The sequence below is a fragment of the Pleurodeles waltl genome, chromosome 12 (genome assembly GCF_031143425.1).
Source record: "Pleurodeles waltl isolate 20211129_DDA chromosome 12, aPleWal1.hap1.20221129, whole genome shotgun sequence".
Lineage (NCBI taxonomy): Eukaryota > Metazoa > Chordata > Amphibia > Caudata > Salamandridae > Pleurodeles > Pleurodeles waltl.
The window spans coordinates 3,356,491-3,379,075 of record NC_090451.1 but is presented as its reverse complement, the minus strand read 5'-3'; the positions used below and the strand labels follow the sequence as shown (position 1 = coordinate 3,379,075).

General features: G+C 40.1%; 6 non-coding genes across 6 annotated transcripts; all 6 read right to left on the bottom strand.

Annotated features, from left to right (window-relative positions):
- Positions 1–3,805: 3,805 nt before the first annotated feature.
- TRNAS-GCU (transfer RNA serine (anticodon GCU)) lies at positions 3,806–3,887 on the bottom strand. Its single transcript has one exon. It is a non-coding gene; the product is annotated as a tRNA-Ser (tRNA).
- A 5,243-nt stretch (positions 3,888–9,130) lies between these two features.
- TRNAS-GCU (transfer RNA serine (anticodon GCU)) lies at positions 9,131–9,212 on the bottom strand. The gene has a single exon. It is a non-coding gene; the product is annotated as a tRNA-Ser (tRNA).
- A 5,585-nt stretch (positions 9,213–14,797) lies between these two features.
- On the bottom strand, positions 14,798–14,879 carry TRNAL-AAG (transfer RNA leucine (anticodon AAG)). Its single transcript has one exon. It is a non-coding gene; the product is annotated as a tRNA-Leu (tRNA).
- A 505-nt stretch (positions 14,880–15,384) lies between these two features.
- TRNAS-GCU (transfer RNA serine (anticodon GCU)) lies at positions 15,385–15,466 on the bottom strand. The gene has a single exon. It is a non-coding gene; the product is annotated as a tRNA-Ser (tRNA).
- Positions 15,467–20,118: 4,652 nt separating this feature from the next.
- On the bottom strand, positions 20,119–20,200 carry TRNAL-AAG (transfer RNA leucine (anticodon AAG)). The gene has a single exon. It is a non-coding gene; the product is annotated as a tRNA-Leu (tRNA).
- A 505-nt stretch (positions 20,201–20,705) lies between these two features.
- TRNAS-GCU (transfer RNA serine (anticodon GCU)) lies at positions 20,706–20,787 on the bottom strand. Its single transcript has one exon. It is a non-coding gene; the product is annotated as a tRNA-Ser (tRNA).
- Between the last annotated feature and the right edge of the window lie 1,798 nt (positions 20,788–22,585).

Below are 22,585 nucleotides of genomic sequence, written 5' to 3'. Positions count from 1 at the left end.
CAGCAAAGAAAGGACAGGGCAAAGTATCAGTATGGCATAGCTAAGGAACAAGAACTTCCCTCATATAGAGGAGAAGTAAGTATCAGGTAAGGAATAAGTAAAGGGTGGTTCAGAGTAACAGGGCGAACAAACGGCAAAGTCTCAAACGAAATGGCTCAGTAGAATGGCAAAGAATGGCTTGGAGTGGAATGTCCAATAAATGCCTGATTTCTCCTCAGGTCATGTGGTTAAATCAAAACTGTCTAATTTACTCCTAATTCCTCAATGGATAATCATTGGTGCATCGCCATCTCTGTCCAATAATCTTCACCAGAGTTTTACACAAACCACAGTTCTCATGTCATTGATTGGCCCATGTTATTGACATTTTCATCGGTTGGAATGTCAGGTAAGAAAAGTTACATTTTACGCTACAGTCAGTAGTTCCATTGTTTTCTCCTACTCCAGGCAGCCTTGCACCTGTTACAAATTACATTGTTGCATTCAGCAAGAATGTCTCCTTGAGTAAGTAGGGTCCCATGAGAAAGAATTTACTACAGCTACACACATCTCTAGCTCCTGGGAAAGTACAGTTTCATGTCCTTCAGGAAAATAGCACATTGCACGTTAGAAAAAGACAGTTTAATATGAGACCAGGCAGCTAGGCACAGACCTTCGCTAAACTAAGGCCTACTGCTTAATGAACAAACTCCTAATACATAACTCCAATTTTGATATGTTAATACAAATTAAAAACATTAGTACATAATTAATTCAGCATTAATAACTTTCATTAGTCTTCGTATACATTGGTAGCCACTCCCCGTGGGCACATTTCAAACGTGTGCATTATTTCTACTTTAACACATTTTTTATGCAGCTTCATTACACAATATATGTAAGCTTTTCATGTTAATATTAATTTTAAAAGACACACTCCAGCAATCCCTCCTCTGATGACTCTTGTCATCACACAAATCTTCACTACTAATTTTACATACTAAAATTCCCTCATATCAATCTCTTCCCTTCTTGGTTTCCCCTTTGATCTTGCCCTGAATAATTTTTCCCTTTGTTTTTCTTCCCTCCTCCTATTATTTTTCGCCATCTTCAATTTTATTCTTTTACTAATTTTACACGCCACCCATGATCCAAATAAGCAATCTATAACAATCAATATCCCCTGTATTATTTTAGACAATATCCCATGCCAAATGTTACTAAACCAATTTCCCACTGAAGCAAATCCTTTCCCAACCTTTTTCCAAACACCTGGTTCTTTCAAATCCTTCAAGTCCGTACTATCCCTAGTCAAGTTAGTAAGCATACTTCTAATCTCATTACTATTATCTGGTATGTAAGCGCAACAATTACACCCATTGAGCAATCTACAAACTCTGCCATTTTTCACTAAAAGAATGTCTAAAGCAAGCCTGTTTTGAAGAGTCATAGCCCCCTCCGCAGCAAGTTCAGTATCCATCAGGAGTATAGCCCCTGAAAAGTTTGTCAGCATGTTATCCTCAATAGTAGACAACTTTTGAATCTTTATGGAGTTCATAATAACTCCCACTGAAGAAATTATCGTCGCAAACATGTCTCCTACTACACCAGCAGCAGTCTCTTTCTTATGTCTAGTACGATGTAATTCAGACAATTTTGGTAACCTTTTCAAATCGTCAAGTTGATATATCTTTGGGAAAACTATCCCCAAATAACATGTCCCATACTATCCCTTTGGAAGACGGTAATAAGCATTAAGTCCACATATATAATAAATTCCGGGGATTGCTGGATCCTGTCCATTTAACATGAACGTCCATTTACTCTGAAACAAAAACACACGCTTACATTCACTCATTCCCACAAACACATTGTCATAGTATGATTTGGTCTTGGATATGCAAAGCTTTCCTACATGTAGTGCGTCTAAAGCTAACTTCCCTTGTTCTCTAATTGCACTATAACCGTCACTACTAGCAAAGGCCCGTTGCTGTAATCCTTTCTCTAGTTTACCCTTCAATGCCCTTCTTCTCTCTTCCGTGTGATCTAAAAAGCTTTTCTCTACAGGTGTAAGCAAACATGTCAAATTATTGTTGTGCGCATAAGATGTACTAATTGTTAATGTCGCCTGAAAGAATCCTTTAACTAACTTTATGCTATAGTACTTAGCTACCCCACTCACATCCTCTATGATAGACACATTAGAAAACACAAGATCATGATTTGAGTAAAAATATTGAATCTCTTCCTGGTTATAGAATCTTGTTAGTAACAGACTACAACGTATCCCATATGTTAATGAAAGTCTATGATAGGTAACCCCCTCTTGTACCGAAACAGGAATCTGTGTACACACAAAACAATCTTTTGCATCCATTGTGTCAACATACTCACTCAGCAAGCGATAGAAAACATCAGTGGATAGTTCCCCTTTCGAGTTAGTTCCCTCATGCAAGTATCTTGTATCCAGCTCAAACCTCTCCCAGGCTGTTAGTGCAGTGGTAGTCTCAGGAATTGTAGCATTGTTAGTCCCACTTTTATCCATTAGTGTCATACTCACAACCACGACCCTAATGAATATTTATTACATGAACCTTTTTTGCAAAAGTATTTGGTTCAAGTAAACTTAAAGTGTTGGGATTCAAGCCGACGGCTCCAGAGAGACTGGAGCCTAAATCTAGCCAGTTTAGCCTGCTCAGCCACACTACCTCACATCTACAAGCTCACAACTATAGTAACTTGGCCAAACACTGTGGACACCCGCTGTGGTGACCTGGCTATGCAGGGTAACGCAGCATTCACCGACAGTTGAGCGAGTTACAGGTGAAAAGCAAAGTATAATAACTGTCTGCATATAATATATGTCTTTCCTTATTTATTCTTCTTCCCCATTGTATGTTTGCTGTCTGCTTTAGAAACGCGAGCTGTCATCACTGCAAGGAAACGTATCACACAGCGTTCTACTGTTTACACTCACTGAACTTTCAGCATCACAGTGACCCCTCTCGTCGCCTCTATAGTTAGACTTCAAGACAGCTGGTTTGTTTACCGATACAATTCTTGTCACCTTAGGTTGTGGTTTTTTAAAATAAGAAGGCTCGGTCCCACTGTCTGGCTACCCTTATATATATACGTCACCACTTTACATAGTCTCACCTCTCGCTATGTGGATCGTAGGTGCAGAAGGCAGAGAGTGAGACACTGATGCAGACAAAATACGTTTGTGAGTTGAAAAATACTGGCAGCAGTGGGAATCGAACCCATGCCTCCAAAGAGACTGGAGCCTTAAGCCAGCGCCTTAGACCGCTCAGCCACACTACCCTGTGCAAACCTGTTTCTGTAAGCTTTCTGAAGTGAGATGTTCTGTTGTATAGGGGAGTTGGAGAATAAGGGTGTATAGCCTGTGAAGTGATCCTAGGAAAGTCAACGCCAACAGCAGCAGGCACGTGATACATTCAGTAGGTCAGGATTGGCCCCGGGCCATGGGAGGTGTCAGGGAGCACCAGTCCTGAGAGTCCATAGGAAGACAACCCTTACATTGGCGTCCCGCACGCGCTGCTTCTCTTTCTTTAAGGATAAGGAATCAAACTATCTACGTCCCTCAACTTACCAACCCTCCGCCTCAGGAAAGATTTTGTGATTCATGAGCAGAACCCGGCTGGCGCTGTTTACAGTAATGCCTAAGCACAGTACTCAACTGAGCGGTGTTTCCAAACTGAGCCGTTGTACTGCCGGAAATACCATGGGATATGTCATTTAACTTTCACATAAAATAGGGTTAACCCAGCCCTACCACATACTAAAAACTAAAGACGGAACAATAAACCAACGAGGATGGGATTCGAACCCACGCGTGCAGAGCACAATGGATTAGCAGTCCATCGCCTTAACCACTCGGCCACCTCGTCTTCAAAACACCATGTTTCAGGAGTACAAAATATGGTAGCCAAAATGTGTTCTATTAGGTGATAGTTGTCTAAACATAATAAAGAGCATATATTTACAGATTGTTATGGTAACTTGTTGTCTTCAGCTTTGCTCTATACGACCTTGTTGTCCATCCCTACTTCAGCTTGAATTTATATGTTAAATGTAATGTAATCATGAAAATTACACTTTCCAAACGTGTTCTATCCATATGTGATGTACTATCACACTACCCTCAAATGAGCTAAGATTGCTTTAATTCAGTTGTACGTGGATTTAAAGTGCAATATCATACAAATATTGTACTGGTATGGCGCTTTCGAGTCTCTAGGTGTCAGTTATTGGTGGTGTGCTTACATGTCAACATTAGGCAGCAAATAGTACACAATTAAGGAAAACTGCCTTCCCGTTTAATGTGCATTGTTCTGCAAAATGTTTTAAGTAGGAGAAAGTAAAACTTAGTTTATAAAACCACCTAAACTGGGAGTATTGCCGCTACAGCTATGACACTTCAGTTTAAAAACGTACGTGCATCAACAAGAAATATTTTTGCACTAAATAAATTGCTGTCCGACTACTCACGTAATGAATAAAACTGAGGCAGTCGTAATTACAATACATTGAAGTAATATTTTGGTAGTTTTTGTTGACGATGACTCCGCAGCAAGCGATCAGATTACTTTTTATTAGTGAAGGCTCGTCAGAGCCTTGATAAGTAAACTTACAAGGAGACACGCCTAGGTCGATGAACCTTTTAGACCAGGTTCGGGGACTTCCCAGTACGAGATGTCTTTTGGCATCACAAATCAATAGATCAATATCTCAACAACAATCGCAATAACTAATCAGCATGCTAATCAATAACCTTTAATGAGAGTCAATAAAGTGAACACACCATGATCTTTCAGTCATGAATAACCACACCAATTTAGTTAAGTGTTAGGATATTTATTTCCCTACTGGTTACAATCTAAAGTCATTTCTGTTAATCTCATCAGCAATTCATCTCATTAGTAACTCTTCAGATTTGCAATTAGAAACGCAATTAATCAATGCATAGAGAATATTCACTCAGTATTAACACATAATTATTAAGAAGCAACTTAGCAAAGTCTCAGTAGTGCATGGTTCAACAAAGCAAGAACTCAGTCATTTGTCTATTTGCGTCAGATTTTAGTGAACACCTTAAATAACGTCCTATTAGCATCAGCATGTTGGGCTTCATGCAAAACAATTTAGCAAACACAAATTTGGAAAACATCTAACTATGGCCTCTATCAAAGAGCAGTTGGTACCTAGAAAGAAAAGGCAAACAGACAATTACAATTTTCATCAGATAGTTACCCATCCAACGGATCAGCAAACAGCTTCAGTCTTCGTCCTCGGGACATCAGTCGTTTGCATCATCAGCAAAGAAAGGACAGGGCAAAGTATCAGTATGGCATAGCTAAGGAACAAGAACTTCCCTCATATAGAGGAGAAGTAAGTATCAGGTAAGGAATAAGTAAAGGGTGGTTTAGAGTAACAGGGCGATCAAACGGCAAAGTCTCAAACAAAATGGCCTAAATGGCTCAGTAGAATGGCAAAGCCTGGCTTGGAGTGGAATGTCCAATAAATGCCTGATTTCTCCTCGGGTCATGTGGTTAAATCAAAACTGTCTAATTTACTCCTAATTCCTCAATGGATAATCATTGGTGCATCGCCATCTCTGTCCAATAATCTTCACCAGAGTTTTACACAAACCACAGTTCGCATGTCGTTGATTGGCCCCTGTTATTGACGTTTTCATCGGTTGGAATGTCAGGTAAGAAAAGTTACATTTTACGCTATAGTCAGTAGTTCCATTGTTTTCTCCTACTCCAGGCAGCCTTGCACCTGTTACAAATTACACTGTTGCATTCAGCAAGAATGTCTCCTTGAGCAAGTAGGGTCCCATGAGAAAGAATTTACTACAGCTACACACATCTCTAGCTTCTGGGAAAGTACAGTTTCATGTCCTTCAGGAAAATAGCACATTGCACGTTAGAAAAAGACAGTTTAATATGAGACCAGGCAGCTAGGCACAGACCTTCGCTAAACTAAGGCCTATTGCTTAATGAACAAACTCCTAATACATAACTCCAATTTTGATATGTTAATACAAATTAAAAACATTAGTACATAATTAATTCACCATTAATAACTTTCATTAGTCTTCGTATACATTGGTAGCCACTCCCCGTGGGCACATTTCAAACGTGTGCATTATTTCTACGTTAACACATTTTTTATGCAGCTTCATTACACAATATATTGTAAGCTTTTCATGTTAATATTAATTTTAAAAGACACACTCCAGCAATCCCTCCTCTGATGACTCTTGTCATCACACAAATCTTCCCTACTAATTTTACATACTAAAATTCCCTCATATCAATCTCTTCCCTTCTTGGTTTCCCCTTTGATCTTGCCCTGAATATTTTTTGCCTTTGTTTTTCTTCCCTCCTCCTATTATTTTTCGCCATCTTCAATTTTATTCTTTTACTAATTTTACATGCCACCCATGATCCAAATAAGCAATCTATAACAATCAATATCCCCTGTATTATTTTAGACAATATCCCATGCCAAATGTTACTAATCCAATTTCCCACTGAAGCAAATCCTTTCCCAACCTTTTTCCAAACCCCTGGTTCTTTCAAATCCTTCAAGTCCGTACTATCCCTAGTCAAGTTAGGAAGCATACTTCTAATCTCATTACTATTATCTGGTATGTAAGCGCAACAATTACACCCATTGAGCAATCTACAAACTCTGCCATTTTTCACTAAAAGAATGTCTAAAGCAAACCTGTTTTGAGGAGTCATAGCCCCCTCCGCAGCAAGTTCAGTATCCATCAGGAGTATAACCCCTGAAAAGTTTGTCAGCATGTTATCCTCAATAGTAGACAACTTTTGAATCTTTATGGAGTTCATAATAACTCCCACTGAAGAAATTATCGTCCCAAATATGTCTCCTACTACACCAGCAGCAGTCTCTTTCTTATGTCTAGTACGATGTAATTCAGACAATTTTGGTAACCTTTTCAAATCGTCAAGTTGATATATCTTTGGGAAAACTATCCCCAAATAACATGTCCCATACTATCCCTTTGGAAGACGGTAATAAGCATTAAGTCCACATATATAATAAATCCCGGGGATTGCTGGATCCTGTCCATTTAACATGAACGTCCATTTACTCTGAAACAAAAACACACACTTACATTCACTCATTCCCACAAACATATTGTCATAGTATGATTTGGTCTTGGATATGCAAAGCTTTCCTACATGTAGTGCGTCTAAAGCTAACTTTCCTTGTTCTCTAATTGCACTATAACCGTCACTACTAGCAAAGGCCCGTTGCTGTAATCCTTTCTCTAGTTTACCCTTCAATGCCCTTCTTCTCTCTTCCGTGTGATCTAAAAAGCTTTTCTCTACAGGTGTAAGCAAACATGTCAAATTATTGTGGTGTGCATAAGATGTACTAATTGTTAATGTCGCCTGAAAGAATCCTTTAACTAACTTTATGCTATAGCGCTTAGCTACCCCACTCACAATCTCTATGATAGGCACATTAGAAAACACAAGATCATGATTTGAGTAAAAATATTGAATCTCTTCCTGGTTATAGAATCTTGTTAGTAACAGACTACAACGTATACCATATGTTAATGACAGTCTATGATAGGTAACCCCCTCTTGTACCGAAACAGGAATCTGTGTACACACAAAACAATCTTTTGCATCCATTGTGTCAACATACTCACTCAGCAAGCGAAAGAAAACATTATTGGATAGTTCCCCTTTCGAGTTAGTTCCCTCATGCAAGTATCTTGTATCCAGCTCAAACCTCTCCCAGGCTGTTAGTGCAGTGGTAGTCTCAGGAATTGTAGTATTGTTAGTCCCACTTTTATCCATTAGTGTCATACTCACAACCACGACCCTAATGAATATTTATTACATGAACCTTTTTTGCAAAAGTATTTGGTTCAAGTAAACTTAAAGTGTTGGGATTCAAGCCCACGGCTCCAGAGAGACTGGAGCCTAAACCTAGCCAGTTTAGCCTGGTCAGCCACGCTACCTCACATCTACAAGCTCACAACTATAGTAACTTGGTCAAACACTGTGGACACCCGCTGTGGTGACCTGGCTATGCAGGGTAACGCAGCATTCACCGACAGTTGAGCGAGTTACAGGTGAAAAGTAAAGTATAATAACTGTCTGCATATAATATATGTCTTTCCTTATTTATTCCTCTTCACCATTGTATGTTTGCTCTCTGCGTTAGAAACGCGAGCTGTCATCACTGCAAGGAAACGTATGACACAGCGTTCTACTGTTTACACTCACTGAACTTTCAGCATAAAAGTGACCCCTCTCGTCGCCTCTATAGTTAGACTTCAAGACAGCTGGTTTGTTTACCGATACAATTCTTGTCACCTTAGGTTGTGGTTTTTTAAAATAAGAAGGCTCGGTCCCACTGTCTGGCTACCCTTATATATATATACGTCACCACTTTACATAGTCTCACCTCTCGCTATGTGGATCGTAGGTGCAGAAGGCAGAGAGTGAGACACTGATGCAGACAAAATACGTTTGTGAGTTGAAAAATACTGGCAGCGGTGGGATTCAAACCCACACCTCCAAAGAGACTGGAGCCTTAATCCAGTACCTTAGACTGCTCGGCCACACTACCCTGTGCAAACAGCTTTCTGTAAGCTTTCTGAAGTGAGATGTTCTGTTGTATAGTGGAGTTGAAGAATAAGGGTGTATAGCCTGTGAAGTGATCCTAGGAAAGTCAACGCCAACAGCAGCAGACACGTGATACATTCAGTAGGTCAGGATTGGCCCCGGGCAATGGGAGGTGTCAGGGAGCGCCAGTCCTGAGAGTCCGTAGGAAGACAACCCTTACATTGGCGTCCCGCACGCGCTGCTTCTCTTTCTTTAAGGATAAGGAATCAAACTATCTACGTCCCTCAATTTACCAACCCTCCGCCTCAGGAAAGATTTTGTGATTCATGAGCAGAACCCGGCTGGCGCTGTTTACAGTAATGCCTAAGCACAGTACTCAACTGAGCGGTGTTTCCAAACTGAGCCGTTGTACTGCTGGAAATACCATGGGATATGTCATTTAACTTTCACATAAAATAGGGTTAACCCAGCCCTACCACATACTAAAAACTAAAGACGGAACAATAAACCGACGAGGATGGGATTCGACCCCACGCGTGCAGAGCACAATGGATTAGCAGTCCATCGCCTTAACCACTCGGCCACCTCGTCTTCAAAATGCCATGTTTCAGGAGTACAAAGGCCCATATTTATACTTTTTGACGCTAAACTGCGCTAACGCAGTTTAGCGTCAAATAATTTTGCGCCGTCTAACGCCATTCTGAAGCGCCATGCGGGCGCCGTATTTATGGAATGGCGTTAGCCGGTGCAAGCAGACCGGCGCTGCCTGGTGTGCGTGGAAAAAAACCACGTAGACCAGGCAGCGCCGGCGTTGGGCAAAAATGACGTTAGGGCGTCTTAAAATGGGGCAAGTCAGGTTGAGGCAAAAAAATCGTCTTAACCCGACTTGCGCCATTTTTTAACGACGCCCATCCCCCATCAACATGACTCCTATCATTGTAAAGATAGGAGTCATGCCCCCTTGCCCAATGGCCATGCCCAGGGGACTTCTGTCCCCTGGGCATGGTCATTGGGCATAGTGGCATGTAGGGGGGCACAAATCAGGCCCCCCTATGCCAAAAAAAATTATAAAAAAAAAAAAAAAAATACTTACCTGAACTTACCTGAATGTCCCTGGGGTGGGTCCCTCCAGCCTTGGGTGTCCTCCTGGGGTGGGCAAGGGTGGCAGGGGGGGTCCCTGGGGGCAGGGGAGGGCACTCTGGGCTCATTTTGAGCCCACTTGTCCCTTAACGCCATGCCTGACCCAGGCATTAAAAAGCGGCGCAAATGCGCCGTTTTTAGCCACGCCCACTCCCGGGCGTCTCTTTTGCCCGGGAGTATAAATACCACGTAAAGGCCTGGGAGTCATTTTTTAGACGGGAACGCCTCCCTTGCATATCATTAACGCAAGGAAGGGGTTCACGCTAAAAAATGACGCACATTCCGGGAACTTTGGCGCTATACGCCTCTAACGCCATAGTATAAATATGGCGTTAGTTGGCGTTAGTTTAGCGTCGAATTTGCGTCGAAAAAAACGACGCAAATTCGGCGCAAACGGAGTATAAATACGGCCCAAAATATGGTAGCCAAAATGTGTTCTATTAGGTGATAGTTGTCTAAACATAATAAAGAGCATATATTTACAGATTGTTATGGTAACTTGTTGTCTTCAGCTTTGCTCTATACGACCTTGTTGTCCATCCCTACTTCAGCTTGAATTTATATGTTAAATGTAATGTAATCATGAAAATTACACTTTCCAAACATGTTCTATCCATATGTGATGTACTATCACACTACCCTCAAATGAGCTAAGATTGCTTTAATTCAGTTGTACGTGGATTTAAAGTGCAATATCATACAAATATTGTACTGGTATGGCGCTTTCGAGTCTCTAGGTGTCAGTTATTGGTGGTGTGCTTACATGTCAACATTAGTCAGCAAATAGTACACAATTAAGGAAAACTGCCTTCCCATTTAATGTGCATTGTTCTGCAAAAACTTTTAAGTAGGAGAAAGTAAAACTTAGTTTATAAAACCACCTAAACTGGGAGTATTGCCGCTACAGCTATGACACTTCAGTTTAAAAACGTACGTGCATCAACAAGAAATATTTTTGCGCTAAATAAATTGCTGTCCGACTACTCACGTAATGCATAAAACTGAGGCAGTCGTAATTACAATACATTGAAGTAATATTTTGGTAGTTTTTGTTGACGATGACTCCGCAGCAAGCGATCAGATTACTTTTTATTAGTGAAGGCGCGTCAGAGCCTTGATAAGTAAACTTACAAGGAGACACGCCTAGGTCGATGAACCTTTTAGACCAGGTTCGGGGACTTCCCAGTACGAGATGTCTTTTGGCATCACAAATCAATAGATCAATATCTCAACAACAATCGCAATAACTAATCAGCATGCTAATCAATAACCTTTAATGAGAGTCAATAAAGTGAACACACCATGATCTTTCAGTCATGAATAACCACACCAATTTAGTTAAGTGTTAGGATATTTATTTCCCTACTGGTTACAATCTAAAGTCATTTCTGTTAATCTCATCAGCAATTCATCTCATTAGTAACTCTTCAGATTTGCAATTAGAAACGCAATCAATCAATGCATAGAGAATATTCACTCAGTATTAACACATAATTATTAAGAAGCAACTTAGCAAAGTCTCAGTAGTGCATGGTTCAACAAAGCAAGAACTCAGTCATTTGTCTATTTGCGTCAGATTTTAGTGAACACCTTAAATAACCTCGTATTAGCATCAGCATGTTGGGCTTCATGCAAAACAATTTAGCAAACACAAATTTGGAAAACATCTAACTTTGGCCTCTATCAAAGAGCAGTTGGTACCTAGAAAGAAAAGGCAAACAGACAATTACAATTTTCATCAGATAGTTACCCATCCAACGGATCAGCAAACAGCGTCAGTCTTCGTCCTCGGGACATCAGTCGTTTGCATCATCAGCAAAGAAAGGACAGGGCAAAGTATCAGTATGGCACAGCTAAGGAACAAGAACTTCCCTCATATAGAGGAGAAGTAAGTATCAGGTAAGGAATAAGTAAAGGGTGGTTTAGAGTAACAGGGCGAACAAACGGCAAAGTCTCAAACGAAATGGCCTAAATGGCTCAGTAGAATGGCAAAGAATGGCTTGGAGTGGAATGTCCAATAAAGGCCTGATTTCTCCTCGGGTCATGTGGTTAAATCAAAACTGTCTAATTTACTCCTAATTCCTCAATGGATAATCATTGGTGCATCGCCATCTCTGTCCAATAATCTTCACCAGAGTTTTACACAAACCAAAGTTCTCATGTCGTTGATTGGCCCATGTTATTGACGTTTTCATCGTTACTGACATTTCAGGTAAGAAAAGTTACATTTTACGCTACAGTCAGTAGTTCCATTGTTTTCTCCTACTCCAGGCAGCCTTGCACCTGTTACAAATTACACTGTTGCATTCAGCAAGAATGTCTCCTTGAGCAAGTAGGGTCCCATGAGAAAGAATTTACTACAGCTACACACATCTCTAGCTTCTGGGAAAGTACAGTTTCATGTCCTTCAGGAAAATAGCACATTGCACGTTAGAAAAAGACAGTTTAATATGAGACCAGGCAGCTAGGCACAGACCTTCGCTAAACTAAGGCCTACTGCTTAATGAACAAACTCCTAATACATAACTCCAATTTTGATATGTTAATACAAATTAAAAACATTAGTACATAATTAATTCAGCATTAATAACTTTCATTAGTCTTCGTATACATTGGTAGCCACTCCCCATGGGCACATTTCAAACGTGTGCATTATTTCTACGTTAACACATTTTTTATGCAGCTTCATTACACAATATATTGTAAGCTTTTCATGTTAATATTAATTTTAAAAGACACACTCCAGCAATCCCTCCTCTGATGACTCTTGTCATCACACAAATCTTCCCTACTAATTTTATACTAAAATTCCCTCATATCAATCTCTTCCCTTCTTGGTTTCCCCTTTGATGTTGCCCTGAATAATTTTTCCCTTTGTTTTTCTTCCCTCCTCCTATTATTATTCGCCATCTTCAATTTTATTCTTTTACTAATTTTACATGCCACCCATGATCCAAATAAGCAATCTATAACAATCAATATCCCCTGTATTATTTTAGACAATATCCCATGCCAAATCTTACCAATCCAATTTCCCACTGAAGCAAATCCTTTCCCAACCTTTTTCCAAACACCTGGTTCTTTCAAATCCTTCAAGTCCGTACTGTCCCTAGTCAAGTTAGTGAGCATACTTCTAATCTCATTACTATTATCTGGTATGTAAGCGCAACAATTACACCCATTGAGCAATCTACAAACTCTGCCATTTTTCACTAAAAGAATGTCTAAAGCAAGCCTGTTTTGAAGAGTCATAGCCCCCTCCGCAGCAAGTACAGTATCTATCAGGAGTATAGCCCCCTGAAAAGTTTGTCAGCATGTTATCCTCAATAGTAGACAACTTTTGAATCTTTATGGAGTTCATAATAACTCCCACTGAAGAAATTATCGTCCCAAATATGTCTCCTACTACACCGGCAGCAGTCTCATTCTTATGTCTATTACGATGTAATTCAGACAATTTTGGTAACCTTTTCAAATCGTCAAGTTGATATATCTTTGGGAAAACTATCCCCAAATAACATGTCCCATACTATCCCGTTGGAAGACGGTAATAAGAATTAAGTCCACATATATAATAAATCCCGGGGATTGCTGGATCCTGTCCATTTAACATGAACGTCCATTTACTCTGAAACAAAAACCCACGCTTACATTCACTCATTCCCACAAACACATTGTCATAGTATGATTTGGTCTTGGATATGCAAAGCTTTCCTACATGTAGTGTGTCTAAAGCTAACTTCCCTTGTTCTCTAATTGCACTATAACCGTCACTACTAGCAAAGGCCCGTTGCTGTAATCCTTTCTCTAGTTTACCCTTCAATGCCCTTCTTCTCTCTTCCGTGTGATCTAAAAAGCTTTTCTCTACAGGTGTAAACAAACATGTCAAATTATTGTGGTGTGCATAAGATGTACTAATTGTTAATGTCGCATGAAATAATTCTTTAACTAACTTTATGCTATAGTACTTAGCTACCCCACTCACATCCTCTATGATAGCCACATTAGAAAACACAAGATCATGATTTGAGTAAAAATATTGAATCTCTTCCTGGTTATAGAATCTTGTTAGTAACAGACTACAACGTATCCCATATGTTAATGACAGTCTATGATAGGTAACCCCCTCTTGTACCGAAACAGGAATCTGTGTACACAAAAAACAATCTTTTTCATCCATTGTGTCAACATACTCACTCAGCAAGCGATAGAAAACATCAGTGGATAGTTCCCCTTTCGAGTTAATTCCCTCGTGCAAGTATCTTGTATCCAGCTCAAACCTCTCCCAGGCTATTAGTGCAGTGGTAGTCTCAGGAATTGTAGCATTGTTAGTCCCACTTTTATCCATTAGTGTCATACTCACAACCCTAATGAATATTTATTACATGAACCTTTTTTGCAAAAGTATTTGGTTCAAGTCAACTTAAAGTGTTGGGATTCAAGCCCACGGCTCCAGAGAGACTGGAGCCTAAATCTAGCCAGTTTAGCCTGTTCAGCCACGCTACCTCACATCTACAAGCGCACAGCTATAGTAACTTGGCCAAACACTGTGGACACCCGCTGTGGTGACCTGGCTATGCAGGGTAACGCAGCATTCACCGACAGTTGAGCGAGTTACAGGTGAAAAGCAAAGTATAAAAACTATCTGCATATAATATATGTCTTTCCTTATTTATTCTTCTTCCCCATTGTATGTTTGCTCTCTGCTTTAGAAACGCGAGCTGTCATCACTGCAAGGAAACGTATCACACAGCGTTCTACTGTTTACACTCACTGAACTTTCAGCATCACAGTGACCCCTCTCGTCGCCTCTATAGTTAGACTTCAAGACAGCTGGTTTGTTTACCGATACAATTCTTGTCACCTTAGGTTGTGGTTTTTTAAAATAAGAAGGCTCGGTCCCACTGTCTGGCTACCCTTATATATATACGTCACCACTTTACATAGTCTCAACTCTCGCTATGTGGATCGTAGGTGCAGAAGGCAGAGAGTGAGACACTGATGCAGACAAAATACGTTTGTGAGTTGAAAAATACTGGCAGCGGTGGGATTCGAACCCACGTCTCCAAAGAGACTGGAGCCTTAATCCAGCACCTTAGACCACTCAGCCACACTACCCTGTGCAAACCTGTTTCTGTAAGCTTTCTGAAGTGAGATGTTCTGTTGTATAGGGGAGTTGGAGAATAAGGGTGTATAGCCTGTGAAGTGATCCTAGGAAAGTCAACGCCAACAGCAGCAGGCACGTGATACATTCAGTAGGTCAGGATTGGCCCCGGGCCATGGGACGTGTCAGGGAGCGCCAGTCCTGAGAGTCCGTAGGAAGACAACCCTTACATTGGCGTCCCGCAAGCGCTGCTTCTCTTTCTTTAAGGATAAGGAATCAAACTATCTACGTCCCTCAACTTACCAACCCTCCGCCTCAGGAAAGATTTTGTGATTCATGAGCAGAACCCGGCTGGCGCTGTTTACAGTAATGCCTAAGCACAGTACTCAACTGAGCAGTGTTTCCAAACTGAGCCGTTGTACTGCCGGAAATACCATGGGATATGTCATTTAACTTTCACATAAAATAGGGTTAACCCAGCCCTACCACATACTAAAAACTAAAGACAGAACAATAAACCGACGAGGATGGGATACGAACCCTCGCGTGCAGAGCACAATGGATTAGCAGTCCATCGCCTTAACCACTCGGCCACCTCATCTTCAAAACACCATGTTTCAGGAGTACAAAATATGGTAGCCAAAATGTGTTCTATTAGGTGATAGTTGTCTAAACATAATAAAGAGCATATATTTACAGATTGTTATGGTAACTTGTTGTCTTCAGCTTTGCTCTATACGACCTTGTTGTCCATCCCTACTTCAGCTTGAATTTATATGTTAAATGTAATGTAATCATGAAAATTACACTTTCCAAACGTGTTCTATCCATATGTGATGTACTATCACACTACCCTCAAATGAGCTAAGATTGCTTTAATTCAGTTGTACGTGGATTTAAAGTGCAATATCATACAAATATTATACTGGTATGGCGCTTTCGAGTCTCTAGGTGTCAGTTATTGGTGGTGTGCTTACATGTCAACATTAGGCAGCAACTAGTACACAATTAAGGAAAACTGCCTTCCCATTTAATGTGCATTGTTCTGCAAAAAGTTTTAAGTAGGAGAAAGTAAAACTTAGTTTATAAAACCACCTAAACTGGGAGTATTGCCGCTACAGCTATGACACTTCAGTTTAAAAACGTACGTGCATCAACAAGAAATATTTTTGCGCTAAATAAATTGCTGTCCGACTACTCACGTAATGCATAAAACTGAGGCAGTCGTAATTACAATACATTGAAGTAATATTTTGGTAGTTTTTGTTGACGATGACTCCGCAGCAAGCGATCAGATTACTTTTTATTAGTGAAGGCGCGTCAGAGCCTTGATAAGTAAACTTACAAGGAGACAAGCCTAGGTCGATGAACCTTTTAGACCAGGTTCGGGGACTTCCCAGTACGAGATGTCTTTTGGCATCACAAATCAATAGATCAATATCTCAACAACAATCGCAATAACTAATCAGCATGCTAATCAATAACCTTTAATGAGAGTCAATAAAGTGAACACACCATGATCTTTCAGTCATGAATAACCACACCAATTTAGTTAAGTGTTAGGATATTTATTTCCCTACTGGTTACAATCTAAAGTCATTTCTGTTAATCTCATCAGCAATTCATCTCATTAGTAACTCTTCAGATTTGCAATTAGAAACGCAATTAATCAATGCATAGAGAATATTCACTCAGTATTAACACATAATTATTAAGAAGCAACTTAGCAAAGTCTCAGTAGTGCATGGTTCAACAAAGCAAGAACTCAGTCATTTGTCTATTTGCGTCAGATTTTAGTGAACACCTTAAATAACCTCGTATTAGCATCAGCATGTTGGGCTTCATGCAAAACAATTTAGCAAACACAAAATTGGAAAACATCTAACTATGGCCTCTATCAAAGAGCAGTTGGTACCTAGAAAGAAAAGGCAAACAGACAATTCCAATTTTCATCAGATAGTTACCCATCCAACGGATCAGCAAACAGCGTCAGTCTTCCTCCTCGGGACATCAGTCGTTTGCATCATCAGCAAAGAAAGGACAGGGGAATGTATCAGTATGGCATAGCTAAGGAACAAGAACTTCCCTCATATATAGGAGAAGTAAGTATCAGGTAAGGAATAAGTAAAGGGTGGTTTAGAGTAACAGGGCGAACAAACGGCAAAGTCTCAAACTAAATGGCCTAAATGGCTCAGTAGAATGGCAAAGAATGGCTTGGAGTGGAATGTCCAATAAATGCCTGATTTCTCCTCGGGTCATGTGGTTAAATCAAAACTGTCTAATTTACTCCTAATTCCTCAATGGATAATCATTGGTGCATCGCCATCTCTGTCCAATAATCTTCACCAGAGTTTTACACAAACCACAGTTCTCATGTCGTTGATTGGCCCATGTTATTGACGTTTTCATCGGTTGGAATGACAGGTAAGAAAAGTTACATTTTACGCTACAGTCAGTAGTTCCATTGTTTTCTCCTACTCCAGGCAGCCTTGCACCTGTTACAAATTACACTGTTGTATTCAGCAAGAATGTCTCCTTGAGCAAGTTTGGTCCCATGAGAAAGAATTTACTACAGCTACACACATCTCTAGCTTCTGGGAAAGTACAGTTTCATGTCCTTCAGGAAAATAGCACATTGCACGTTAGAAAAAGACAGTTTAATATGAGACCAGGCAGCTAGGCACAGACCTTCGCTAAACTAAGGCCTACTGCTTAATGAACAAACTCCTAATACATAACTCCAATTTTGATGTTAATACAAATTAAAAACATTAGTACATAATTAATTCAGCATTAATAACTTTCATTAGTCTTCGTATACATTGGTAGCCACTCCCCGTGGGCACATTTCAAACGTGTGCATTATTTCTACGTTAACACATTTTTTATGCAGCTTCATTACACAATATATTGTAAGCTTTTCATGTTAATATTAATTTTAAAAGACACACTCCAGCAATCCCTCCTCTGATGACTCTTGTCATCACACAAATCTTCCCTACTAATTTTACATACTAAAATTCCCTCATATCAATCTCTTCCCTTCTTGGTTTCCCCTTTGATCTTGCCCTGAATAATTTTTCCCTTTGTTTTTCTTCCCTCCTCCTATTATTTTTCGCCATCTTCAATTTTATTCTTTTACTAATTTTACATGCCACCCATGATCCAAATAAGCAATCTATAACAATCAATATCCCCTGTATTATTTTAGACAATATCCCATGCCAAATGTTACTAATCCAATTTCCCACTGAAGCAAATCCTTTCCCAACCTTTTTCCAAACACCTGGTTCTTTCAAATCCTTCAAGTCCGTACTATCCCTAGTCAAGTTAGTAAGCATACTTCTAATCTCATTACTATTATCTGTTATGTAAGCGCAACAATCACACCCATTGAGCAATCTACAAACTCTGCCATTTTTCACTAAAAGAATGTCTAAAGCAAGCCTGTTTTGAAGAGTCATAGCCCCCTCCGCAGCAAGTTCAGTATCCATCAGGAGTATAGCCCCTGAAAAGTTTGTCAGCATGTTATCTTCAATAGTAGACAACTTTTGAATCTTTATGGAGTTCATAATAACTCCCACTGAAGAAATTATCGTCCCAAATATGTCTCCTACTACACCAGCAGCAGTCTCTTTCTTATGTCTAGTACGATGTAATTCAGACAATTTTGGTAACCTTTTCAAATCGTCAAGTTGATATATCTTTGGGAAAACTATCCCCAAATAACATGTCCCATACTATCCCTTTGGAAGACGGTAATAAGCATTAAGTCCACATATATAATAAATCCCGGGGATTGCTGGATCCTGTCCATTTAACATGAACGTCTATTTACTCTGAAACAAAAACACACGCTTACATTCACTCATTCCCACAAACACATTGTCATAGTTTGATTTGGTCTTGGATATGCAAAGCTTTCCTACATGTAGTGCGTCTAAAGCTAACTTCCCTTGTTCTCTAATTGCACTATAACCGTCACTACTAGCAAAGGCCCGTTGCTGTAATCCTTTCTCTAGTTTACCCTTCAATGCCCTTCTTCTCTCTTCCGTGTGATCTAAAAAGCTTTTCTCTACAGGTGTAAGCAAACATGACAAATTATTGTGGTGTGCATAAGATGTACTAATTGTTAATGTCGCCTGAAAGAATCCTTTAACTAACTTTATGCTATAGTACTTAGCTACCCCACTCACATCCTCTATGATAGGCACATTAGAAAACACAAGATCATGATTTGAGTAAAAATATTGAATCTCTTCCTGGTTATAGAATCTTGTTAGTAACAGACTACAACGTATCCCATATGATAATGACAGTCTATGATAGGTAACCCCCTCTTGAACCGAAACAGGAATCTGTGTACACACAAAACAATCTTTTGCATCCATTGTGTCAACATACTCACTCAGCAAGCGATAGAAAACATCAGTGGATAGTTCCCCTTTCGAGTTAGTTCCCTCATGCAAGTATCTTGTATCCAGCTCAAACCTCTCCCAGGCTGTTAGTGCAGTGGTAGTCTCAGGAATTGTAGCATTGTTAGTCCCACTTTTATCCATTAGTGTCATACTCACAACCACGACCCTAATGAATATTTATTACATGAACCTTTTTTGCAAAAGTATTTGGTTCAAGTAAACTTAAAGTGTTGGGATTCAAGCCCACGGCTCCAGAGAGACTGGAGCATAAATCTAGCCAGTTTAGCCTGCTCAGCCACGCTACCTCACATCTACAAGCGCACAGCTATAGTAACTTGGCCAAACACTGAGGACACCCGCTGTGGTGACCTGGCTATGCAGGGTAAAGCAGCATTCACCGACAGTTGAGCGAGTTACAGGTGAAAAGCAAAGTATAATAACTGTCTGCATATAATATATGTCTTTCCTTATTTATTCTTCTTCCCCATTGTATGTTTGCTCTCTGCTTTAGAAACGCGAGCTGTCATCACTGCAAGGAAACGTATCACACAGCGTTCTACTGTTTACACTCACTGAACTTTCAGCATCACAGTGACCCCTCTCGTCGCCTCTATAGTTAGACTTCAAGACAGCTGGTTTGTTTACCGATACAATTCTTGTCACCTTAGGTTGTGTTTTTTTAAAATAAGAAGGCTCGGTCCCACTGTCTGGCTACCCTTATATATATACGTCACCACTTTACATAGTCTCACCTCTCGCTATGTGGATCGTAGGTGCAGAAGGCAGAGAGTGAGACACTGATGCAGACAAAATACGTTTGTGAGTTGAAAAATACTGGCAGCGGTGGGATTCGAACCCACGCCTCCAAAGAGACTGGAGCCTTAATCCAGCGCCTTAGACCTCTCAGCCACACTACCCTGTGAAAACCTGTTTCTGTAAGCTTTCTGAAGTGAGATGTTCTGTTGTATAGGGGAGTTGGAGAATAAGGGTGTATAGCCTGTGAAGTGATCCTAGGAAAGTCAACGCCAACAGCAGCAGGCACGTGATACATTCAGTAGGTCAGGATTGGCCCCGGGCCATGGGAGGTGTCAGGGAGCGCCAGTCCTGAGAGTCCGTAGGAAGACAACCCTTACATTGGCGTCCCGCAAGCGCTGCTTCTCTTTCTTTAAGGATAAGGAATCAAACTATCTACGTCCCTCAACTTACCAACCCTCCGCCTCAGGAAAGATTTTGTGATTCATGAGCAGAACCCGGCTGGCGCTGTTTACAGTAATGCCTAAGCACAGTACTCAACTGAGCGGTGTTTCCAAACTGAGCCGTTGTACTACTGGAAATACCATGGGATATGTCATTTAACTTTCACATAAAATAGGGTTAACCCAGCCGTACCACATACTAAAAACTAAAGACGGAACAATAAACTGACGAGGATGGGATTCGAACCCACGCGTGCAGAGCACAATGGATTAGCAGTCCATCGCCTTAACCACTCGGCCGCCTCATCTTCAAAACACCATGTTTCAGGAGTACAAAATATGGTAGCCAAAATGTGTTCTATTAGGTGATAGTTGTCTAAACATAATAAAGAGCATATATTTACAGATTGTTATGGTAACTTGTTGTCTTCAGCTTTGCTCTATACGACCTTGTTGTCCATCCCTACTTCAGCTTGAATTTATATGTTAAATGTAACGTAATCATGAAAATTACACTTTCCAAACGTGTTCTATCCATATGTGATGTACTATCACACTACCCTCAAATGAGCTAAGATTGCTTTAATTCAGTTGTACGTGGATTTAAAGTGCAATATCATACAAATATTATACTGGTATGGCGCTTTCGAGTCTCTAGGTGTCAGTTATTGGTGGTGTGCTTACATGTCAACATTAGGCAGCAACTAGTACACAATTAAGGAAAACTGCCTTCCCATTTAATGTGCATTGTTCTGCAAAAAGTTTTAAGTAGGAGAAAGTAAAACTTAGTTTATAAAACCACCTAAACTGGGAGTATTGCCGCTACAGCTATGACACTTCAGTTTAAAAACGTACGTGCATCAACAAGACATATTTTTGCGCTAAATAAATTGCTGTCCGACTACTCACGTAATGCATAAAACTGAGGCAGTCGTAATTACAATACATTGAAGTAATATTTTGGTAGTTTTTGTTGACGTTGACTCCGCAGCAAGCGATCAGATTACTTTTTATTAGTGAAGGCGCATCAGAGCCTTGATAAGTAAACTTACAAGGAGACAAGCCTAGGTCGATGAACCTTTTAGACCAGGTTCGGGGACTTCCCAGTACGAGATGTCTTTTGGCATCACAAATCAATAGATCAATATCTCAACAACAATCGCAATAACTAATCAGCATGCTAATCAATAACCTTTAATGAGAGTCAATAAAGTGAACACACCATGATCTTTCAGTCATGAATAACCACACCAATTTAGTTAAGTGTTAGGATATTTATTTCCCTACTGGTTACAATCTAAAGTCTTTTCTGTTAATCTCATCAGCAATTCATCTCATTAGTAACTCTTCAGATTTGCAATTAGAAACGCAATTAATCAATGCATAGAGAATATTCACTCAGTATTAACACATAATTATTAAGAAGCAACTTAGCAAAGTCTCAGTAGTGCATGGTTCAACAAAGCAAGAACTCAGTCATTTGTCTATTTGCGTCAGATTTTAGTGAACACCTTAAATAACCTCGTACTAGCATCAGCATGTTGGGCTTCATGCAAAACAATTTAGCAAACACAAATTTGGAAAACATCTAACTATGGCCTCTATCAAAGAGCAGTTGGTACCTAGAAAGAAAAGGCAAACAGACAATTCCAATTTTCATCAGATAGTTACCCATTCAACGGATCAGCAAACAGCGTCAGACTTCGTCCTCGGGACATCAGTCGTTTGCATCATCAGCAAAGAAAGGACAGGGGAATGTATCAGTATGGCATAGCTAAGGAACAAGAACTTCCCTCATATATAGGAGAAGTAAGTATCAGGTAAGGAATAAGTAAAGGGTGGTTTAGAGTAACAGGGCGAACAAACGGCAAAGTCTCAAACTAAATGGCCTAAATGGCTCAGTAGAATGGCAAAGAATGGCTTGGAGTGGAATGTCCAATAAATGCCTGATTTCTCCTCGGGTCATGTGGTTAAATCAAAACTGTCTAATTTACTCCTAATTCCTCAATGGATAATCATTGGTGCATCGCCATCTCTGTCCAATAATCTTCACCAGAGTTTTACACAAACCACAGTTCTCATGTCGTTGATTGGCCCATGTTATTG